A 23,809-nucleotide genomic window follows, 5' to 3' on the forward strand; every position below is an offset into this window, starting at 1 on the left:
TGGTCTCAAACTCCTGAGCTCAGGCAATCCACCCGCCTCGGCCTCCCAAAGTGCTAGGATTACAGGTGTGAGCCACTATGCCTGGCCACACTCCCATCTTCTATAACCAATCTTCTTAACATCTGTTTTACTCTTTAAACTATAGACAACACAACAAAAGGAACAGGGTGGTGGTGAAGAGACTGAGTTTCACCACAATTTTTGCACCTACATAGGGCAAGTCCAGTGATGCAAAAAGATCAATCTCTTGTTGTCTCCCCTTCAGTCCCAAGTCCAAACTCCAGGGAGGAAATGGAATTGCCCAGCTTGAGTTGAGTGTCCACAGTGATCCCATTTGCTATGTTCAGGTGTCCAGGGATATGTGGTTCAAACACAATTAGTGGGGAACACTGGGAAGGGGAGCAGAAAAGAAGGGAGAATCATCATGACTTTAAGCAGACAGACCAAAAGGTGACTCCAACATAAGTATTTTGTTGGAAGAAAAGGAAGGAGGGAAGGAAGGGAGGGAAGGAAAGAAGGAGGGTGAGAAGGGAGGGATGAATCAAAATACATTTTAGAGGCATTTGTCATGGTGATGAGTCAAACCAGAAAGAACTTAGTGTCTTACTGGGGATGTTCATGAAATCCGGTGGCAGTGACATCATCGAATATATATGCATATGATGAAATGCCTCTGCTTGTAGGTAGCCACTGATATGGACTCTTACCTTGGGAACATGTAACCTAATCAATCCCTTGAATTTGCAGTTTAGGAAAAATAAAAAATATGTGAAGAACCCAAAACCCCAAATCTATACTGTCAGTGGCATCTTCTCCAAACAATCCAGAATGCTGTAGCCTTCATGCTTAGTAGGCATCAAAACCTACTGGGAGGTAGAAGAAAAACCCATTTCTACTCACTGAAGTAAACGTGTGCTCACAGCAAACAATTAGCAGCCATTTGGGCACCAGACTGTCAATAAGACTAAAGCCTCGGTATGGCCAAAGTTTCCCAAAGTATGGTCCACACTGGAATCTCAGCCAAGAAATCTGCATATGTAACAAGCTCTTGGGATTTTTTTTTTTTTTTAGAGACAGGATCTCGCTGTGTTGCCCAGACTGGAGTGCAGTGGTATGCTCAAGGTTCACTGCAGCCTCAACCTCCTGAGTTCAAGGTATCCTCCTACCTCAGCCACCTGAGTAGCTGGGACTACAGGTGTGCGCCACAACACCCAGCCAATTTTTGTATTTTTTTGTAGGGACGGGATTTTGCCATGTTGCCCAAGCTGGTCGTGAACTCGTGAGTTCAAGTGATCCTCCCACCTTGGCCTCCCAAAGTGCTGGAGTTACAGGAGTGAGCCACCAAGCCCAACCTGGGAAGCTTCTTATGCACAGCACCGCTGTGTAGCAGTGTGGTAAGTGGCCTCTAAAATGACTGCCAATGATCCCCAAGCTATACTCTTTTGCAGCTGCCTCCCACGTTATACTTGGTTTGATCTGATTCCTCCCACATTATATTTGGTTTGATTTGTATTACCAATAGCATAGAGCAGAAGTGATAATACATCACTTCCAAGACTAGGTTATAAAAATATTTTGGCTTTCATCTTAAGGGCTTTGTCTCTCTTTCTCCCTCTCTTTGTCTCTCTCTCTTTGTCTCTCTCCCTCTCTTTCTCTTTTCTTAGGTAACCATTCCCACTGGGGAAAGCCACGTCATGAATAGCCCTATGGAGAAAACCACGTGGCAAGCAGCTGAAGCTCCTGCCAACAGCCTCATGAGTGAGATTAGAAGCGGATACTCCAGCTCCTTCAGAAACTGCAGCACTGGCTGACAGCTTGACTGCAACATCCTAAGAGACTCTGAAATCAGAACCGCTCAGCTAACCATTCCCAGATTCCTGACCCTCAGAAACCATGTGAGATCATAAATGTTCATTGTTTTATTGTTTTAACTGGCTGCATGTGGGGGTAATTTATTACACAGCAATAGATAAATAATACAGGTAGCTAGTCTCCTAAGATGGCCCCTTCCTGTCCTTACACACTGTTCCTCACATCAAGAGACGGAGCTTATTTTTCCTTTCTTTACATTTGAGCTGGCCCCGTGGCTGGCTGAACAATAGCATGCGGCCGAAGTGATATTCTGGGACTTTTGAGCCCAGCTTTTAAGAGAACTGGCAGCTAGCTACCTCTTGGAACCCAGACACATGCTGTGAGCAACCAAAGCCACATGGAGAGGGTATGGAGAGGAGGACAGAAGTGCCCGTTTGGCAGCTCCAGCTGAGCTCCCAGCCAGCAGCCAGCACTGACTGCCTGCCTTGTGAGTGAGCCCTCTTGAATGTCCCACCCAGTTGAGCCCCCCAGGTGACTGCAGTCCCCACCAACACCACGTGAAGCAGAACTGCCCAGACAATCCAAAGAACTGTGAAAAATGAACGGTTGTTATTTAAAGTCACTAAATGTGGGGGGTAGTTTTTAGGTAGCAATAGATAATCAAGACATATTGTCTTAAACTGATGAATTTGTTCTCTAATGATTAGATTCCCAGCACCCGTCTATAAGTGGAGTATAGATGTCTGTTCAAGGGACTTTTCCTAGCAAAGAAGTCATGCCTTGTAAGATTGTCTTGTACCCTGCATTTCCTTCATATTCACCAGGATGCTGGGTATCACTAAAGGCCTACTAAGGCCTTTTGACATTGGTTCCTCCAATTTCTTTTCTGCTTCTAATAACAGCATAAAGAACTAACATTTACTGAGCTCTACTAGGTCCCTGGCACTGTCCTCATTTATCTCTATTAATTTATTAATTTATTGACTGGGCGCCGTGGCTCATGCCTATAATCCCAGCACTTTGGGAGGCCGAGGCAGACGGATCCTTTGAGGTCAGGAGTTCAAGACCAACCTGGCCAATATGGTCAAACCCCGACTCTACTAAAAATAAGAAAAAACAAATTAGCCAGGTGTGGTGGTGGGCACCTGTAATCCCAGCTACTGGGGAGGCTGAGGCAGGAGAATCACTTGAACCCGGGAAGTGGAGGTTGCAGAGAACCAAGATTGAGCCATTGCACTCCAGCCTGGGTGACAGAGTGAGATTCCACCTCAAGAAAAAAAAAAAAAAAATAGCAACACTAAGAGCTAGGTCTTCTTGTTACCTTCATTCTCCATATGGGGAAACAGAGCTTATAGGCAATCAAGCCAGCAGTAGGGCTGGGTGCGGTGGCTCACGCCTGTAATCCCAGCACTTTGGGAGGCCCAGGTGGGCAGATCATGCAGTCAGGAGTTCAAGACCAGCCTGGCTAATATGGTGAAACCTGTCTCTACTAAAAATACAAAAATTAGCTGGGCGTGGTGGTGCACACCTGTAGTCCCAGCTACTCGGGAGGCTGAGGCAGAAGAATTGCTTGAACCCAGGAGGCGGAGGTTGCAGTGAGCCAAGATCGTGCCCCTGCACTCCAGCATGGGCAACAGACTGACACTCCATCTCAAAAAAAAAAAAAAAAAAAAAAAAAAAAACAGAAAGAAAGAAAAAACAGCCAGCAGTGCTTGGGAATCAGTCAGTCCAGCTCCACATCCATGCTTCACTACTGCTCCACACTACACTCAATCACAGGAGGTAGGATGCTCTCACTACCTCCATTTTAGGGACAGGAACCTGAAGCTTACGGACAGTGAGTCCCTGGCACAGAGTTCATACAGTTAATAAAGAGAAGACCTAGAAGGAAACTTCCCCTTTCACCTATGCTCTTAAACACAACCCTAGGCCGGGCGCGGTGGCTCACACCTGTAATCCCAGCACTTTGGGAGGCCAAGGCGGGCGGATCACAAGGTCAGGAGATCGAGACCATCCTGGCTAACATGGTGAAACCCCGCCTCTACTAAAAATACAAAAAAATTAGCCAGGCGTGGTGGTGGGCGCCTGCAGTCCCAGCTACTCAGGAGGCTGAGGCAGGAGAATGGCGTGAACCCAGGAGGCAGAGCTTGCAGTAAGCCGAGATCGCACCACTGCATTCCAGCTTGGGCGACAGAGCGAGACTCCCTCTCAAAAAAAAAACAAAAAAAAAACCACAACCCTATTTTGCATCCCCACCTTTGCAGAACATGCAGATTGTAGAGGGGGTCTGGTCCAGTCATGTAATCTCCACTCTGTTACGTCCTACCGTCCAGGCTCTTCTAGGCTGAACCTTAGGAACAGTATTTTAAGGAGGAGATAGGTCAAGGAATCGCACACCTATGGTGTCAACTTGGCAGCTCCTGGAATTGCTTTTGGTTTTGTTTGCTTTTATTTTTTTGAGACAGGGTCTCACTCTGTCACCCGGGCTAGAGTGCAGTGGTACAATCACAGCTCACTGTAGCTTCAACCTCTTGAGCTCAAGCAATTCTCCTGCCTCAGCCTCCCGAGTAGCTGGGACCACAGGTGCAACCACCACAACTTGCTAATTTTTCATTTTTAATAGAGGCTGGGTCATATCATTTTGCCCAGGCTGGTCTCAAACTTCTGGGCTCAAGTGATCCTCTCACCTCAGCCTCCCAAATTGTTGGGATTACAGGCATGAGCCACCACTCCAGCCTAGCTCCTGAATCTTCTCTGCCTCCATTTTGGAGGCGATCATCAGAATTTAGAAACAATATCTTGATTTCTTTACAAACAGCTGGCCCAGGCCAGGTGCAGTGGCTCACGCCACTGTAATCCCAGCACTTTGGGAGGATGAGGTAGGCAGATCACAAGGTTAGGAGTTAGAAACCAGCCTAGCCAACATGGTGAAACCCCATTGTCACCCCATTGTCCGTGTGAAGAGACTACCAAACAGGCTTTGTGTGAGCAACAAGGCTGTTTATTTTACCTGGGTGCAGGCGGGCTGAGTCCGAAAAAAGAGTCAGCAAAGGGAGATGGGGTGGGGCCATTTTATAGGATTTGGGTAGATAGTGGAAAACTACAATGGGGGTTGTTCTCTGGCGGGCAGGGGCAGAGGTCACAAGGTGCTCAGTGGGGGAGCTTCTGAACCAGGAGAAGGAATTTCACAAGGTAATGTCATCGGTTAATACAGGAACCGGTCATTTTCACTTCTTTTGTGATTCTTCAGTTACGTCAGGCCATCTGGACGTATATGTGCAAGTCACAGGGGATATGATGGCTTAGCTTGGGCTCAGAGGCCTGACACCAATCTCTACTAAAAATACAAAAATTAGCCTGGTGTGATGGTGTGCGCCTGTAATCCCAACTACTCGGGAGGCTGAGGCAGGATAATTGCTTGAAACCAGGAGGTGGAGGTTGTAGTGAGCCGAGATCACGCCACTGCACTGCAGCCTGGGAGACCGCCAGACTCCGTCTCAAAAAATAAATAAATAAACAAACTGCTGGCCCATTTTCAGGGACTCAAGAAACTAACCATATTTAGAAGTTCAAAAGAAAAAAAAAAAAGTCAGCAAATTCACAGATCTGCAAGAGAGCACTATTTCCTGTTTAACTCCTCCCATCCTGAAACAAATGAAAAGAAAACCCATTTGCTCTCTCCTCATTTTTCTGTGAACATTCTCCATCAAGAAAATTGAGTATTTTTCACATCCGTGCTTTACAGACAGTGAAGAAGAAAAAGAAAGCAAACTTTCCCATACATAATCTCACTTGATTCTCATGAGGGTTTTTTTTTTTTTTTTTTTTTTTTTTTTTTTTTGGAGACAAAGTCTTGCTCTGTCACCCAGGCTGGAGTGCAGTGGCATGATCTCAGCTCACTGTAACCTCTGCCTCCCAGGTTCAAGCGATCCTCATGCCTTAGCCTCCCAAGTAGCTGGGATTACAGACATGCACCACTACACCCGGCTAATTTTTGTATTTTTAGTAGAGACGGGTTCACCGTGTTGGCAAGGCTGGTCTCAGACTCCTGGTCTCAGGTGATCTACCTACTTTAGCCTCCCAAAGCGCTAGGATTACAGGTATAAGCCACCACGCCCAGGCCTCTAATCAGTTTCTTTTAACAGCAAAAGGTATTTTACATATGTAGCATGAAGATTTATTGAGAATTTACAGTAGCAGGAAACTCTCCCAATATTTTTGTGCCTATTTCTTCTTGTCTATCAGGAAGGAATTAATGATATTTGCCCCATCCTGATGTTACCGGGGATCTTTGCTCCCAGAGCTCCCAAGATGGTGGCAAGCCTCGTGTTCTCTGACCTGGGGTTCTTGGCCTCACGGATTCCAAGGAATGGAATCTTGGGCCGTGCGGTGAGTGTTATAGCTCTATTAGAAGCCGTGGGACACGGAAGAGAACCGTGGAACCCAGTGACTAGTGTTCAGCTCGATTAGGACGAACCCAGGCACTTGGCCATGCAGGAACAATGGCAAGCCTTTACCCCATCAGGAGCGGCAATGGGCGCCTCCCTGGATCAGCAGCACAGAGGACACCCTGCCGGATCCGGAGGGATGGAAGTCAGCCGCGGGTTTGGGACAGCGGCAAAGAGCAGTGGAGGATGGCGAGCAAAAGCTCATGAGCCGTAACAAACACGGACCAGAAGAGTGCAGTTGCAAGATTATTTTAATAAAGTGAAATCGAGTGAAAACAGAGCTCCCATACAAAGGGAGGGGACCCGAAGGGGGTTGCCGTTGCCAGCTCGAACGCCTGGGTTTATATCCCGATCATCGTCCCTGCCGCTGTGCTCTCAGGCAACAGATGATTGGCTATTTCTTTACCTTCTGTTGTTGCCTAATTAGCATTTTAGTGAGCTCTCCTTACTATCTGATTAGTCGGGTGTGAGCTAAGTTGCCAGCCCCGTGTTTAAAGGTGGGAGCGGTCACCTTCCCAGCTAGGCTCAGGGATTCTTAGTCAGCCTAAGAAATCCAGTTAGTCCTGTCTCTCACCGAGGGGCATTTGTTCCAGGGTCAAAAAAGAAAGCTGACGGCAGTGGGGCCAAGAGAACACCCTGACTACATCCCCAAATAGGACTTGGCATCCTGAAGGACTTGCCCAGGAGTCACGCTTTTAGTGGAGATACGTCCTTTCTAAATAGGGCCATATTCAGCTGGCTGCTCAGAGGGGTTTGGGCAAAACATTCTAGGAACAACTACTTTGCAACTAGCTATGTTGTTCCAGAGTGGGGAGGACTGGCTGGGTGGTGCTTTGGTGCTTTGAGGGTAACCTGAGGTAAGATTCCTCAGGCTTCGGGTTGAGAGTTGGTGCCTCCTCACCCAGGGGAAGTGGCTGAGGCCTCAGTCCCAAGGGCTGTGGCTTCAGAAGCCTTAGCAACAATCCCACAGTAGAGGTGGACACCATAGTGATCTCGCCTTGAGTGCCAGAAACCTTCGCCATTTTCCTGGACTGTGTAAGCCATTGATAAGCCTCCAATGAGTGGAGGAACACCAGGGCTCTTGTCTTACCTTGAATTATATAAAACAACATGGACACACGTGGAATGGTTTTAAGGAGTGGAGAGTTTAATGGGCAAGAAGGGGCAAGAAGGAAAGGAGAAGGAAAAAGCTCCCCTGTATAGAGACAGAGGGAGTGGGATTCCAAAGCCGAGAGAGGGAAGCCCACCTGCCGCAGATATAGAGGCTGGAGGAGGCGGTGTTTTATTTGCACAGGGCTCAGGGGATTGGTTTGACTAGCCATGTCATTCACGTAGCCCGAGAAAAAGCTGGCCCTTCCACCCTAGCCTTTTAATATGCAAATGAAGGGCGCCATGATGTTCTACACACGTGGGGATATGTAGGGGCGGTCATGTTGCCAGCTACATGTGGGGCAAGGACAAGAAGAGGGGGAAGTCACCACGTTTGAGTGGACCCAGTTTCTACTGGCCTGTATTTACATATCAAAGGTTGCCTGCCTGGCTTTAAGAGCCAGGGCTTTAGAAGAAAATTTCCAGAGATGTTTAAAACACGAAAACTTCCCAAGGACCCCCTTTTCCTCTCTATCTGCCTTAAATAATGTCATAATAACTCCTACAATACCGTGAGATCTCAAACCAAACTAGGAAATGAGAGGGAACCCCTGCCTCCCTGGCTCATGGGAACACACAAATGACTGCATCTACCTTGTCAACCTTGGCAAGTGAAGCCTGAGCCAGATTTACTATTTTTAAAATAGCGTAAAAACATGACATTGCTCGTGCCCCTCCAACATAAAACAATCATACCTTTTGCAGCACACATTTCCCACCACAGAAAAGAAAAAAAAAAAAATCACACACAATTTTACTTAAATCTCAGTTTCTTAGATATTAACATTTTCTCCTCTTTCCTCCTGTTTTTTCTCTGACATCTTTCCTATTGCATAATATTACACTTCAGGCAGGTCAGCTCTTATTTCTTTCACACACTTGCTTGTTTGATTTACCCTCTCTGCTCTTCCAGAAAGTCATTGCTTCCAATGCACAGATTTTTCCTCCCTCAGGTCTGCGTTTGCAGAATGCCTGCTAGCCTCTGAGCACTGGTCAGCAAACCAAAACCTACAGGCCCAATTCTGCCCAGAGCCTGTGTTTGTAAATAAAGTTACATTGGAATATATAGCCTCACTCATTCAATCAGGTATAAACCAAAAATAAAATTCGAAGCCCCTCAACTGACTGACGGATGCTCCACCCTCTGCCAAGAGCATTCCAAAGTAAACCTGGAAATCCAGTTTGGGCCATGATGGAAGTGGAGGATGGAATATGCCTCATTATGCTCTTCTCCCTTTGGAATTCAGGGAACACTGACCAGCATTAACATTAAAACAGAGATTTGGAGACAGACAGAACAGACTCTTTGTAGTAATAAGATACCAAATTCCAACCTGACTCTAGTATAGCATCACATGACAGGTAGCAGGCCCTGAAAGAAACTGAAGTATTTTGCCCTGAAATATATTTCTTGGCATATTTTGAAATGGCCCTGTAAAGCTTGTCTCTTGTGGGAAAATCAGCATTCTATAGAGAATCCCCTTCCCTTTCCAGGTCTTTTCCCTGATTCAGAAGAGAATTAACTAGGAGCCTGGCACCTTTTTAGGTCTGATAAGAGCCCTAAAGCTGGCTTCCTACCTGGAGGCTTCATCTGCATGATAAAACCTCAAACGCCACAACTCCTTACCTTAACCCATCCTTTCTATTGATTCTAGGTCTTTAGATAATAATTCTTTCACCAACTGCCAATTAAAAAATCTTTGAGGCCAGCATGGTGGCTCACCCCTGTAATCCCAGCACTTTGGGAGGCCCAAGCAGGCAGATCACCTGAGGTCAGCAGTTCAAGGCCAGCCTGGTCAAATGGTGAAACATCGTCTCTACTAACAATACAAAAATTAGCCAAGTGTGGTGGCACACGCCTGTAATCCCAGCTACTTGGGAGGCTGAGACAGGAGAACTGCTTGAACCCGGGAGGCAGAGGTTGCAGTGAGCCAAGATTGTGCCTCTGTACTCCAGCCTGGGTGACAGAGTGAGACTTTGTCTCAAAAAACAAAAATCTTTGAATCCACCTATGACCTGGAAGTCTCTACCTTCAAGTTGTCCCATGTTTCCAGACTGAACCAATATACACCTTACATGTATTGATTGATGTCTTATGTCTCCCTGAAACGAGTAAAACCAAGCAGTAGGCCCACCACCTTGAGTACATGTTCTCAGGATCTCCTGGGGCTGTGTCACAGGTCACGGTCCTCATATTTGGCTCAGAACAAATCTCTTCAAATATTTTACAGAGTTTGACTCTTTTCAACAACACAGGCATTGTCTCTCATTTCAAACTACAATGTCACTTTTAGGGCTTTGCAACAAACTCTCAAATCCTGAAATGTCCACTATTGGGCCCCTTTTGGAAAAAGTTTGCCAGCTCCTGGTCTAGCAGAAGAAAAACATATGTTATACTGCATATTATTAACCTATACTTTATTCATCTTTAGATGTTATTTTGTTTTTTGTTTTTATTTATTTTTTACATGGAGTTCTGCTTTTTCGCTCAGGCTGGAGTGCAGTGGTACGATTTCAGCTCACTGCCACCTCCGCCTTCAGGTTTCAAGCGATTCTCCTGCCTCAGCCTCCCAAGTAGCCAGGATTACAGGCGCCCGCCACCACGCCTGGCTAATTTTTGTATTTTTAGCAGAGACAGTTTCACATGTTGGCCAGACTGGTCTCAAACTCCTGACCTTGTGATTCCCCCATGTCGGCCTCCCAAAGTGCTGGGATTACAGGTGTGAGCCACCGCACCCTGCCTTTTAAAAAAAAAAAAAAAAAAAAAAAAAAACGGAGTCCCGCTCGGTCACCCAGGCTGGAGTGCAGTGACATGATCTTAGCTCACTGTAACCTCCGCCTCCTGGGTTCAAGCAATTCTCCTGCCTCAGCCTCCTGAGTAGGTGGGATTACAGGTGCCTGCCACCACACCTGGCTAATTTTTTTGTATTTTTAGTAGAGACGGGTTTCACCATGTTGGCCAGGCTGGTCTTAAACTCCTGACCTCAGGTGATCTGCCTGTCTCAGCCTCCCAAAGTGCTCGGATTACAGGCGTGAGCCACCACACCCAGCTTAATGTTATTTTAATAGTGGTCACTGCAAAGTGTTCTGGAAGCACCATTAGGTTTTAAATCATCCCATGGCTTATAGCTGCCATCCTAGTTGAAGCTTCATATTGCAGATAGCGAACAACCATTCCAGCTACATATGCCAAAAAAAGAATATTTTCTAAAATAATATGATGCTGTTTTCCTTTTTTTTTTTTTTTTTTTAGACAGAGTCTCACTCTGTCCCCAGGCTGGAGTGCAGTGGCGTGATCTCAGCTCACTGCAACCTCCACCTCCCGGGCTCAAGCAATTATCTTTCCTCAGCCTCCCAAGTAGCTAGGATTACAGGCACCCACCACCATGCCCGGCTAATTTTTGTATTTTTAATAGAGACAGGGCTTCACCATGTTGCCCAGGCTGGTCTTGAACTCCTGACCTCAGGTGATCCACCCACCTCAGCCTCCCAAAGTGCTGGGATTACAGGGGTGAGCCACTGCGCTTGGCCGGCTGTTTTCTTCTTAGTCAGAATTCAATCAGATAACAAAAGCACTACCAGTATTATGGAATAAAATGTTTATTAAATTTATGATAGAAATGATACTTTACACAATTGTGGGAGGAGCTAAGGAAGTAAGGTCTAAAAATGGCAAATGGAGAATCAGTGGCAGGTTTCTAACCAGCTTGACCTCAGAGGGGACAAGCCAGAACAGAGTGAAGAAGCAATGAGGGCACAAGCTTGAAATACAAGCAAAGCGTGTATCGACTCATGTCCATATTGACATCATCTGTTACGTCTCCTCCCTTTTGCAAGATTCCCACTTGCACGCATTCAAAGAACAGAAATGCAGCTCAAAATTCTGCCCTTTTGAGGACTTGTAATGCTTTGTTTTACATTGCTGTGAGAAGGATCCTCTTTCAAACCCTTATCTTCATCCCTGTATGTAAGAAGTGACAATGATATTCTAAAGGTTGATGCAAAAGTAATTGGGTTTTGTGCCCTTAAAAGTAATGGCAAAAACTACAATTATTTTTGTGCCAACCTAACAGGTTTTCCTCTCTGCAGCAGTTCCTGTCTCATTCAGAATAAGGATTCAAGTCTCAACTTTATCGAACTTGATTACAGGTTCTTTCAAATTTCCAGAACAGTGATTGGGTGAGTGAAGGTTCTAAAACATGTTTGCAAGTTCATTGACATTGCTCCCACAAAAGGTGGAGTCCAATTTGACCTCCCCTTGATTATGGGCTGGCCACAATGACTTATTCAAAGACATAGAAGGCAACGGCAGGATGACATGCAACTTAAGAGGCTTATCACAAAAAGTAATACAGGCCAGGCATGATGGCTCATGCTTATAATCCCAGCACTTTGGGAGGCTGAGGCAAGGGGATTGCTTGAGTCCAAGAGTTCAAGACCAGCCTAAGCAACACAGTGAAACCTCATCTCTACAAAAAAAAATTTGCTGGGCATCATGGTGCACCTGTCGTCCCAGCTACTTCTGAGGCAGAGGTGAAAGGATTGCTTGAGGCCAGGCAGTCGAGGCTGCAGTGTGCGGTGATCGTGCCACTGCACTCAGCCTGGGCAATAGAGTAAGACCTTGTCTCAAAACAAAACAAAAAAAGGGCCAGGCACGGTGGCTCACGCTGGTAATCCTAGCACTTTGGGAGGCCGAGGTGGTCGGACCATTTGAGGTCAGGAGTTTCAGAACAGCCCGGCCAACATGGCGAAACCCCATCTCTACTAAAGATATAAAAATTAGCCAGGCATAGTGGTGGGAACCTGTAATCCCAGCTACTCAGGAGGCTGAGGCAGGGAGAACTGCTTGAACCCAGGAGGTGGAGGTTGCAGTGAGCCAAGATTGCACCAATGCACTCCAGCCTGGGCGACAGAGCAAGACTCTGTCTCAAAAAAACAAAAAAGAAATGCAAATTCCATGTGGCTTTCTCTCTGTCCTTAGTACACATATCTCTGGAGCCCTGAGTCATCATGTAAGCAGTTTGATTACCCTGAAGCCACCATTCTGGAGAGAGTACTTAGCGACATCACATAAAGCTCGAGAAAGATGTCTGAGGAGCACTACTTGATCCAGTCCCTGGCCATTCAAGGCTCCTAGCCTAGGCTAGGAGCAGCATTCAAATATTTCTATTCTCCATTCTCCTACCTACCCCAGTCAACACAAAGAAGAGCAGCAATGAGTTTTCTCCACCAAACCCAGTTCAGACTGCACACATTTGTGAGGGGGGGAAAAAAAAGATGTTGTTGAGTCTTAAGCCATAAGTTTTGGGCTGGTTTATTATGTATTCATAGTAACTGAAGCAGATGCAGAGCAATTTTCCAAATAAGCAATAGAGTTTTAACTCAGAACAGAGTTAGGTTGAGCTGCCAAAGATAAAAATGCATATATACCAATATATCACTTTGGAATTTCATTTATCCATGTCATCCAGCTATCCATCCAACAAATATTTATGAAGTGCCTCCTTTGTGTGCTGGGGATTCAGTGGCAAAGACAGACATGATCTCTGTCTTGATGGAGCTTCCAGGCTTTAACCGTGGGTTAGAGAGACATTGACAAGTAATTTATGAGTGTTAGAAAAGGGAGAAGCCCAGGATGCTTTGAGCCCTTGTCAGATAATAAGTCACATGTCTGTCCTGGAAATTTCTTAAAGATACGTTTTCCTTAATTACTAAGCATTGTTCGGGTTCTGGCAATGTTCCAGATATACAGAGCAAAAGAAAAGATATCAATTTACAATTTCAGCAAATGCAGGCTGCTAGGTTATAGGGGTTTATGGTGGCTGCTTTCAACTCCAACAGTCAGCTGTCCTTTCTCTGGATCAAACATACATAGACAAGATGCTAATTGCATGCTTTTTCCTGCACCTACTTTGAAATTATTTATAATGATGAAACTATAAGATCATCTTGTCTAAGAAACACTGCCACGCAAAGTGGCTTTAGTTGGGTTGCAAATCGAAATTACTCACAAGATCTATATTAGAAGCTAAAAGCTTTCTTATCAGGCTGCTGGTAATGAAGTTTGCTAACCATTCTAGAGCATAAAGTAGAATTATGAAAACTGATTCTGTCTAATTATCAAAGGGTCAGGTTTTTTTCTGCTGTTCTCAAAATGTAGCCATTGAAGCAGCTTGAAAATTCATTGTCCAGAATTTAAATTACCTATTGCCAAGGCTCAGTGACTGCTCCAGGAATGAACGAAAGTGCTTAAAATCTCTGGACTCTTTGATTACAGGTACCCGTTCGCCGTTTGCTCAGTCATGTACAACTGTGCAATTAAAACAAATGGTGGTGTATAAAAGGCTGACTGAGGTAAATTTGTCCTGTGGGCAGAGTGCCAGTCTGTTAGAAGGAAGTGCCAGCCATGATGGGGAAAGCGATGAACAAAAAAGACACGGGCCTCTTTGCAACGCTCTCCTGGTGCTTAGAGTCTAGCAGGGGAGAAAGACAGCAAGAGGGCACCAGGGATAGAGTTTGTTAAAGCAGAGTTGCAGGGGGACAGTTCAGTGTGCTGTATCACAGAGAACTAGCCCAAGGATGTGACCTCTAAGCTGAAGTTCGTGTAGGAGTCAGAAGGTAAAGCTGAGGGGGACAAAGGAGAAAAGAAAGTATGGTTCAGGCTGAGTCAGGTATAGGCTAAGATGCTTAAGATACTCAGCATTTTATAGAAACAGAAAATTCCATACTGAATTTGGCTGGAAGAGTATGAGGCAGAATAATGAGAGATAAGGCTGGACAGGTAGGGAAAAGAGCCAGCCAGGTCCCGACGGGCTGTGTAAGCCATTTCAAAAGGTTCAACTTTCTATTCCTTAGATATCAAAAATAGCATGAAATCAACATGTTCAGCTAGCACCTTTTAAAAAGAGAGATTCAGGCCAGGCGCGGTGGCTCACGCCTGTAATCCCAGCACTTTGGGAGGGTGCGGCAGGTGGATCATAAGGTCAGGAGATCAAGACCATCCTGGCTAACAGATTGAAACCCCGTCTCTACAAAAAATCCAAAAACTTAGCCGGGCGTGGTGGTAGGTGCCTGTAATCCCAGCTACTCGAGAGGCTGAGGCAGGAGAATGGCATGAACCCAGCGGGTGGAGCTTGCAGTGAGCCGAGATTGCGCCACTGCACTCCAGCCTTGGTGACAGTGTGAGAGACTCTGTCTCAAAAAAAAAAAAAAAAGAGAGAGAGATTCACTTTTTTTTTCTTTTGAGACAGAGTCTTACTCTGTTGCCGAGGCTGGAGGGCAGTGGCACAGTCTCGGCTTGCTGCAACCTTTGCCTCCCGAGTAGCTGAGATTACAGGCATGCACCACTACACCTGGCTAATTTTTGTATTTTTAGTAGAGACAGCAGGGGATGGGTGGGGTTGTTCACCATGTTGGCCAAGCTGATCTCAAACTCCCAGGCTCAAGTGATCCTCCCGTCTCAGTCTCCCAAAGTGCTGGGATTATAGGCATGAGCCACCATGCCTGGTCAAGACATTCACTTTTATGAGGATCTCTAAACATCAGATGAACGGAAGAAACTGTTTTTCTCTGGCCTTAGGTCAAGAAGTCAGAGAATATGGATCTCCCCTTCTCATGCTCAAGTTTTTTCTTCCAAAGACTGGTAGCTATTTCCTCCTTTACCCACTCAGTCTTGACCTCTCTCTGCCCAGCAGATAAGAGACAAAGGCCACAGAATTAAGTCAGAAAGATTAGGAAACAGCATTCTCTATTCGTAAGAGAAAATTTTCCAACAAAAATGATAAGGATTACTATTTCAGACAAGCACAAGAATAGGTAAATATTGAGTTTAGAATTGTCAGATTTTCTTTCTAATCTAAGAAAGATTCCTGCATACAACATTTGTACCATTTTTCTGGGTCTAAGAAAAATTGATGTACACATGGCACATGTGAATACAGCACCAGCACTTTGTAGCAACCATTTTTACTAGGGACAAAGTAGTTACGCATATTTAAATTTATTAAGTAATAGACAAGCCACTTCCCATGAAAGTTACCTTGTTTGCAGAAAGGGCCTGAGTCAAGTGTACATCTCCTAAATTAAGTGCTAGACATTTAGTGCACCCAGCATGGTGCCAGGAGGTGAGAAAAGAGATGAATTAAATACTTCCTACAGTCCATTGGAAGTCCAGGCACAGGCCCAAAGACATAAAACAGACAGAGCTTCTGGAGCAAACACAATTCTGTCATCTGGAAAAACTTCCCATTTCCTGTTTGCTGAACCAACCACTGGAAACTCACAATAAAAAAGGCCTGCAACTTAAAACTGCTGAAGCGAAAAGGCGAGTGTATGAGTTTCCTATTGCTGCTGTAACAGTAACAAATTGCCAGAAGCTTAATGGCTTAAAACACTATAAGTGTATTCTCTTGTAGTTCTGGAGACCAAAAGTCCCAAATGAGTCTGATAGGACTAAAAGTAAGGGGCCAGGAGACCTGCACTCTTCTGGAGGCTCTGGGGGAGAATCCATTCCTTGTCTTTTCCAGCTTCTAGAGGCCAGCCTTGGTTTACAACTCTCCCTATCATTCTGCATCCCCTGTCTCATCTCCTTTTCTTCCTTTTCTCTTTTTCCCTTTTTTTTCAGACAGGATCTTATCTCAGCTCACTGCCACCTCCACCTCTGGGGTTCAAGAGATTCTCTTGTCTCAGCCTCCCATGGAGCTGGGACTACAGGCATACATCACCACACCCAGCTAATTTTTACATTTTTAGTGGAGACAGGGTTTCACTATGTTGGCCAGGCTGGTCTCAAACTCTTGACCTCAGGTGATCCACCCACCTTGGCCTCCCAAAGTGCTGGGATTACAGGCGTGTGCCACCACATCTGGCTTCATCTCCTTTTCTGACCCTTGGCTTCCCCTTTCCTTTATAAGAACACTTGTGATTACACTAGGCTTATCTGGATAATCCAGGATCCTCTCACCATCTCAAGGTCCTTCATGTAGTTACATCTCAAAGTCTCCTTTTGCCACATGAGATAGCATCTTCACAGATTCAGGCATTAGGACATGTACATCTTTGGAGAGTCATGATTTTGCCTACCACAATAAGAAGAGAAAAATCTGTAAGATAGGGAGGGCAGGACCATCTGATCTGTTTAACATCATCCCAGCATAGTACCTGGCTCATCATCAGTACCCAGTTAACACCAGTTGAATAATTCAGTGAGGCCAGGAGTAGTGACTCACTTCTATAATCCCAGCACTTTGGGAGACCAAGGCAGGAGGATCGCTTGTGTTCAGGAGTTCAAGACCAGCCTGGGCAACATGATGAGACTCTGTCTCTACAAAAAATTTTAAACATCAGCCAGGCATGGTGGTATGTGTCTAAGTCCCAGCTACTTGGGAGGCCAATTTGGGAGGATCACTTGAGCCGAGGAGGTTGAGGCTGCAGGAGCCGTTAGCATGATACTGCACTCCACCCTGGGCACCAGAGCAAGACTCTGTCTTAAAAATAATAATAATCAAATAAATAAATAAATAAATAAAGACAGAGACTATGCTACTTCCTGTGAGGTCTCGCTCTGTTGCCCAGGCTAGAATGTAGTGGTGTGATCGTGGCTCACTGCAGCCTTGACCTCCTGGGCTCAAGTGATCCTCCTCCCCCAGCCTCCCCATGTAGCTGATACCACAGGCACACACCACTGGGCCCGGCCAATTCTTTAATTTTTTGTAGAGACAGAGGTCTCATTTTGTTGTCCAAGCTGGTCTTAAACTCCTGGGCTCAAGTGATCCTCTCGCCTCAGCCTCCCAGAGTGCTGGGATTACAGGAAAGAACCACTGCGCCCAGCTGCATCATGATTTTAAACTCAAACTCACACACTATCTCGCTCTCTCCCCAACACACACACACACACACACACACACACACACTCTTGCATGTGGACACCTGTGCATGAAATTGGTATTCACATGGTACCAAAATACTCTATGGGTTCATAAACAAAAACCTGCCAGATTGCTTGAGTGGGCTTTCCACAGACTCCACAACCAAGATGAAGAGTGAATTTTCACATATATATCAGTTCCTTTGGGCAAATTGTAGATACTGCCTCAAATAGGTTATTCTCAGAATAGATGGGTCAATTTTTATCCCAAAGCAACCACTAGGAACCAATTATAGCCATTCTCTTCAATGGGATTTATTTACTATTGGTGCTAATCTGTGAATAGAATAATCCAATCGTGAGGAATGTTAGCAATCCCAAATACAGCACCTCTTCGGTTTCTTAGGCTTCTGCCAACTTCTTCACGATTCACACTGCCTTAATTTCTTCTGTAGGGGTTGGTTTCACACGGGGAATGGAGTCCTTTCCAGTGTTCCAATCAAACTCTCAGAATATCAGGTGTGGAAGACTGAGAAGGGCACAAGAAACTTCAGCCCCTCTACTAAATCTGTTTCTACATTATCTCATTTGATCTTCACAACAAGCTTATTAGAGAGCTATTACTAAGAAGCTTACACAAAGTTACACAACTGAAATCAACGGAATAGAAACTAGAGCCCAAATCTGTCTTCCTCGAAGTCCACTACATTTCTATCACATCACACAGTGACCACAGCTAAACAGTCAGCCCTCAGACAAAGAACCAGCCAATGTTTGTCCTCAAAATTCTACTGTTTTTCCTACATCCTCTCCCACTTTCAGCAACCATCTTTCTCATGTTCCTACAAGAGTCCAGTTCCCCTACCATGCACACCTATTAAGGAAGAAAACATTTGGTAAAACAAACTTTCATGTCCACTACAGCTAGAATTTACTGGGAACTAACTCTATGACCGGTCATGTATTAAATGTTTCATGTGCATTATGAAATGCAAAATCTTTTTCTTAGATATGATTGATGATGCTGAGGTCTGAGGAGTCATTAGCAAAACCAGAACCTGAATTCATGGCATCAGACCAAGTTCTGGGCATTTCTGTTCAGCCACATTGCCTTTGGGGCCACCAGTTACAACTCCATCTTCCCTACCATAATGAGTGTCAGTAAGTGGAGTACAATATTGACTTTGTCATATAAACAAAGCTGTCCAAACAGGGAGTAGAGATAGCAAAAGAACAAGGAGCCTTTAGCCAAGGGAAGAAAAGACTTGCTATGAACAAAGCTCTCTTATGTTTTGCCTTCAAAGAATTTCTTTATAGTAGCAAAGACTCTATGAAATAAATTTGTGTTGGAAAGCACAAGAATGCATCAATGTTTCTTCTGTGTTTTCTATGCCTTGGATTGAAGGATCTTGGTAGAAATTGTTCCTCCCAGCCTGAAGCTTACCCTGGTCCTAAGGGATATATAAAGATGGGAGCTGGGTGTGATGGTTCACACCTCTAATCCCAGCAACTTTGGGAGGCTGAGGCAGCTGGATCATCTGAGTTCAGGAGTTCGACCAGCCTGGCCAACACAGGGAAACCCTGTCTCTACTAAAAATACAAAAAATTATTTGGGCGTGGTGGTGGGCGCCTGTAATCCCAGATACTAGGGAGGATGAGGCAGGAGAATCGCTTGAACCCGGGAGGTGGAGGTTGCAGTGAGCTGAGATCGCGTCATTGCACTCCAGCCTGGGCAACAAAAGCAAAACTCTGAGAAAAAAAGGAAGGAAGGGAGGGAGGGAGGGAGGCAGGGAGGGAGGGAGGCAGGGAGGGAGGGAGGGAGGGAGAAAGAGAGAAAGAAAAGAGAAGGGAAGAGAAGGGAAGGGAAGAAAAGGGAAGGGAAGGGAAGGGAAGGGGAAAAGAAAAGAGAAGGATTCACAGTCTCCCTTCATAGCATCCTAGAGTCCTTTTACTCTTTTCTACAATCAAACATTCTGGAAAATTTAGAGGTTTCCTAAGAGGTTTACTCGTAAGAGGTGAATGAGTCCAAATTAAAATCCTCCTGTCAAAATAGCCTTCCCCTGCGTAGTTAAATATTCCTACTTCCTGCTGACACATGAGCATTCTTTGCAAAGTCTGGGCAGGTGTGTAGTGTGCAGGGACAGAAGACTTCTTTCCTCTTTTTTTTTTTTTTTTTTTTTTTGAGACAGTCTCACTTCATCACCCAGGCTGGAGTGCAGTGACACAATCTCGGCTGACTGCAAACTCCATTTCCTGGGTTCAAGCAGTCCTCCTGCCTCAGCCTCCAGAAGAGCTGGGATTACAGGTGTGAGCCACCACGCCTGGCTAACTTTTGTATTTTTAGTAGAGATGGGGTTTCACCATGTTGGCCAAATTGGTCTCGAACTCCTGACGTCAAGTGATCCACCTGCCTCAGCCTCCCAAAGTGCTGGGATTACAGGCGTGAGCCACCACACTCGGCCAGAAGACTTCTTACAGTGGTCCAGCTGAGGAGCAAAAGAAAATTCAAGCTGGAGCATGATTTTTCCTTTAATTTCTTTTCTTTCCCTCAGACAGTAAAATCACCCAAGAGATTGCTCTTTATTTTTAGCTTTGTGAAAATAAATCTTTCTTTCTAAAATTAAGCAGAAAAGTTAATGCCACCCTGCTAGTGGTAAACAACCTTGAAAGAAATTGATTAGGGTGAATTAATATGGCAGGGGTATTCATTACCTTCTGAAAGTGAGAAAATCTTGTAGTTATCAAAGTAAGTCTCAGTCTGCAACCCAGGACAATACAGGAAACTCCTCATAGATGAAATTAATACGCAGAAAATTCCTCAGTGGGCAGCCTGTACATTTCAGTGAAGTTGGTGCCTGAGTTTGGGAAAAATCACAGTCAAATACATGGAGCAGCTCCAGGATGAAACTAAGTCAATTGTTTTTTTTTTTGGGGGGGGGGTATTTGTTTTTTGGGTTTTGTTTTGTTTTTTTTTTAGATGGAGTCTTGCTCTGTTGCCCAGGCTGGAGTGCAGTGCCATGATGTTGGCTCACTGCAACCTCCGTCTCCCGGGTTCAAGTGATTCTCCTGCCTCAGCCTCCCGAGTAGCTGGGACTACAGGCATGTGCCACCATGCCCGGCTAATTTTGTATTTTTAGTAGAGATGGGGTTTCTCCATGTTGGTCAGGCTGGTCTCGAACTCCTGACCTCAGGTGATCTGCCTGCCTCGGCCTCCCAAAGTGCTGGGATTACAGGTGTCAGCCACCAGACTCAGCCCAAAACCCACCACTTTTTAAGTTGTCACATTAAAGTCACCAGCCACTAAAATGTCACTGAATTATATCAGAATAATGTATTAACTATTGTGGGTACATTTTTAAATAAACAAATATGTTTTCTTCTACATAAAAGACATGCAAGTTTAGTTTGTACTATTTGGAAACAAGCAAAGTAGGACAAAAAAGAAATTCAAGAGAAATGAACTGTTAATCCTGTTTCATTTACTTCCGGTCCTGTCTTTCTTTTCCTTGGCATCATTTGTTTTATTTTTTATAAAGCTTTTTGTTCTGATTATAAAAACAATATGTGATTCACAATGAGGTGCCACTACATACCCATGAGAATAGCTACTTTTTTAAAAAAAGACTGACACCATCAGGTATTAGTGTGGATGTGGAGCAACTGGAATTTGCTTACCTCGTTGGTGACAGTATAAAAGGGTACAACCACTTTGGGAAAAGGTTTGGCAGTCTCTCACAAAACTTAACCTACCTCTATGCTAGAAATTCCAGAAATGCCACTGCTAGATATTTATCCAAGAGAAATAAAAACATACACCCACAAAAAGACTTACATAAGGATATTTATAACAGCTTTGTTATAAAGCCAAAAACTGGAAATAGCTCAGGTGTCCATCAATAGGAGAATGGGAATACAAACAGTGGTACGTTCATACCACCCTCGGCAATAGAAAGGACCAAATAATTCGTACACACAACAGCACGGGCATATCTCAGAAACATTACGTTGAGTAAAAGAAGCCTCGCAGAAAAACTACACACTGAAGTTTACATGAAGTTCTATAACAGGAAAAATTAATCTATGCTGAAAAAAAATTAGAACATGGCTACTTTGGGCACACTGCCTATGGGATATATGGGATAGCCACCCCCACCCCGTTCCGCCCCCCAGGAGAGGAGAGGAGAAGGGATGGGAGGAAAGGGGAGGGGAAGGAAGGGAAAGGAAAGAGAGAGGAGGCCGGGCGCAGTGGCTCAAGCCTGTAATCCCAGCACTTTGGGAGGCCGAGGCGGGCGGATCACAAGGTCAGGAGATCGAGACTATCCTGGCTAACATGGTGAAACCCCGTCTCTACTAAAAATACAAAAAACTAGCCGGGCGTGGTGGCGGGCGCCTGTAGTCTCAGCTACTTGGGAGGCTGAGGCGGGAGAATGGCGTGAACCCGGGAGGCGGAGCTTGCAGTGAGCGGAGATCACGCCACTGCACTCCAGCCTGGGAGACACAGCGAGACTCCGTCTCAAAAAAAAAGGAAAGAGAGAGGAGGGGAGAGGAGCAGAAGAGAGGGAAAGGGAAGGGGAAGTGAAGAAAAGGAGCTTGGATTGCACTGGTGAATGCATTTGTCAGAACCCATGAAACGGCCTATAAAATTTGTGTGTTTCATCATAAGTAAATCTTACCTCAAAGGAAAGAAAGTACACCAATGTTGAATTTTAACAATGTGCATGATGAAGTATTTGGGGAAAAGTACATGATGTCTACAACCTACTCTGAAATACATCAAAAAATAAGATGGAGAAAGAGAGGAATGGAAAGACAGGTAATAAAGCAAGTGTCAAAAAATGTTAATTGTATAATCTACATAGGCTCACGCCTGTAATCCTAGCACTTTGGGAGGCTGAGGCAGGCAGATTACCTGAGGTCAGGAGTTCAAGGCCAGCTGGCTAACATGGAGAAATCCCGTTTCTACTAAAAATACAAAAAAATAGCTGGGTGTGGTGGCACACGCCTGTAATCCCAGCTACTCGGGAGGCTGAGGCAGGAGAATTGCTTGAACCAGGGAGGTGGAGGTTGCAGTGATCCGAGATCATGCCATTACACCCCAGCTTGGGCAACAAGAGTGAAAGTCTGTCTCAAAAAAAAAAGAAAAGAAAAAAGAATTTTACAGGGAGGAGGAGGTTGCAGTGAGCCAAGATCGAGCCACTGCACTCCAGCCTCGTGACAGAGCAAGACTCCGTCTCAAAAAAAAAAAAAAAAAAGACAGTATCTCATTGTGGTTTGAGGGTTTAACAAGACAGCACATGGGAAGAGCCTAGCACCGTATCTGGCACATAGCTAACTCTCAATGCCTGGTAGCTACTATTGTTTCACCCAGTCAAAGTACTTGTGCACTGTGACAGCTAGTTGAGGATATCTCTGGCAAAGGAAATATTCAGGGAAACATAGCAAGAACCATCGACATAAGAAGAACTATGTCTAATTTCATATATCACCACTACCTACACAGTTTCAGTCATGTAAGAGGTGCTCAATAAAAGTAAGCTGAATAAATGAGTGAAGGAATGAATATATAAATGGGAGAGTGGCCACCTGGCTTTAATTCATTTAGGCACGAGGCCAGCCTCAACCTCCCTTGTAAGTTTTTCTTGCCTCTGGCCCTCTGGAAGCAGCTGAACACGCCTCTCCTTGGTTAGCAGAAATTGTATGATACATCTCAACTGGGAATCAGGAGTTCCAAGTCTGGCTCTATCTCTAAATAGCTGTGCATCTTTGGACCAAAACACTGATAACACCATCCCCATTATTTAATTAGACTATTAAAATAGTTTCTGAGGAAGGAAAGGGACCGAGCGTGTCATTATCGCCCTTGTTCCGATGAGGAAACTGAGGCCCAGGGAAGTGAAATGATTTGTTCAAATTCCCTCCTCTAGACCAAACATGGTGGCTCACGCCTATAATCCCAGCATTTTGGGAGATCAAGGAGAGAGGATTGCTCGAGCTCACAAGTTCGCGACCAGCCATGGCAATAAGGCAAGCACCCCCCGCCCTAACTCCTATCTCCCTCGCCCCCATCTCTATCCAAAAAAATTAAAAATTAGCAGGGCGGGGTGGCAGGCACCTGTAGTCCCAGCTACTGGGAAAGCTGAGGTGGGGGGATCGCTTGAGCCCGGGATTTGGAGGCTGCAGTGAGCTGTGATCACACCACTGCTCTCTCGTCAGGGTGACAGAGCAACACCCTGTAGCAAAACAAAACAAAACAAATTCCCTCCTCCAGACCAGGAGGCAGTCAGGTAGATTTCCTCCACATGTCATCCAGCTTTAAGGATCTTATTGCAAGATTTCTTCCAATCACTTCCAGGTTGCAAACGGGTTTCCCCATGGCAGCATTCTTCATGCCACTTTCTTCTGTGCTCGCTCTCCTCCCTGCTCGCTTCCCCAAAGCCCGCTCTGCTAGACTGAGCTAGGGATTTTTGACAGCAGAGGGGGCTGCTGAGACACACTGAGTTTTCTCCAAATAAGGAAGAGCACTGTGCCTGCAGGC

The 23,809-nt window shown here is 45.2% G+C and overlaps 1 long non-coding RNA gene across 1 annotated transcript; it reads right to left on the minus strand.

The window, feature by feature from the left end:
* Nucleotides 1-337: 337 nt before the first annotated feature.
* Nucleotides 338-20,120, minus strand: LOC139363567 (uncharacterized). The gene is made up of 3 exons (XR_011624211.1): nt 19,987-20,120; nt 16,372-16,486; nt 338-389 (listed from the first exon to the last, which is right to left on the minus strand). It is a non-coding gene; the product is annotated as an uncharacterized lncRNA (long non-coding RNA).
* Between the last annotated feature and the right edge of the window lie 3,689 nt (nt 20,121-23,809).

This window comes from Macaca nemestrina, chromosome 6, assembly GCF_043159975.1.
Source record: "Macaca nemestrina isolate mMacNem1 chromosome 6, mMacNem.hap1, whole genome shotgun sequence".
Taxonomy (NCBI): domain Eukaryota; kingdom Metazoa; phylum Chordata; class Mammalia; order Primates; family Cercopithecidae; genus Macaca; species Macaca nemestrina.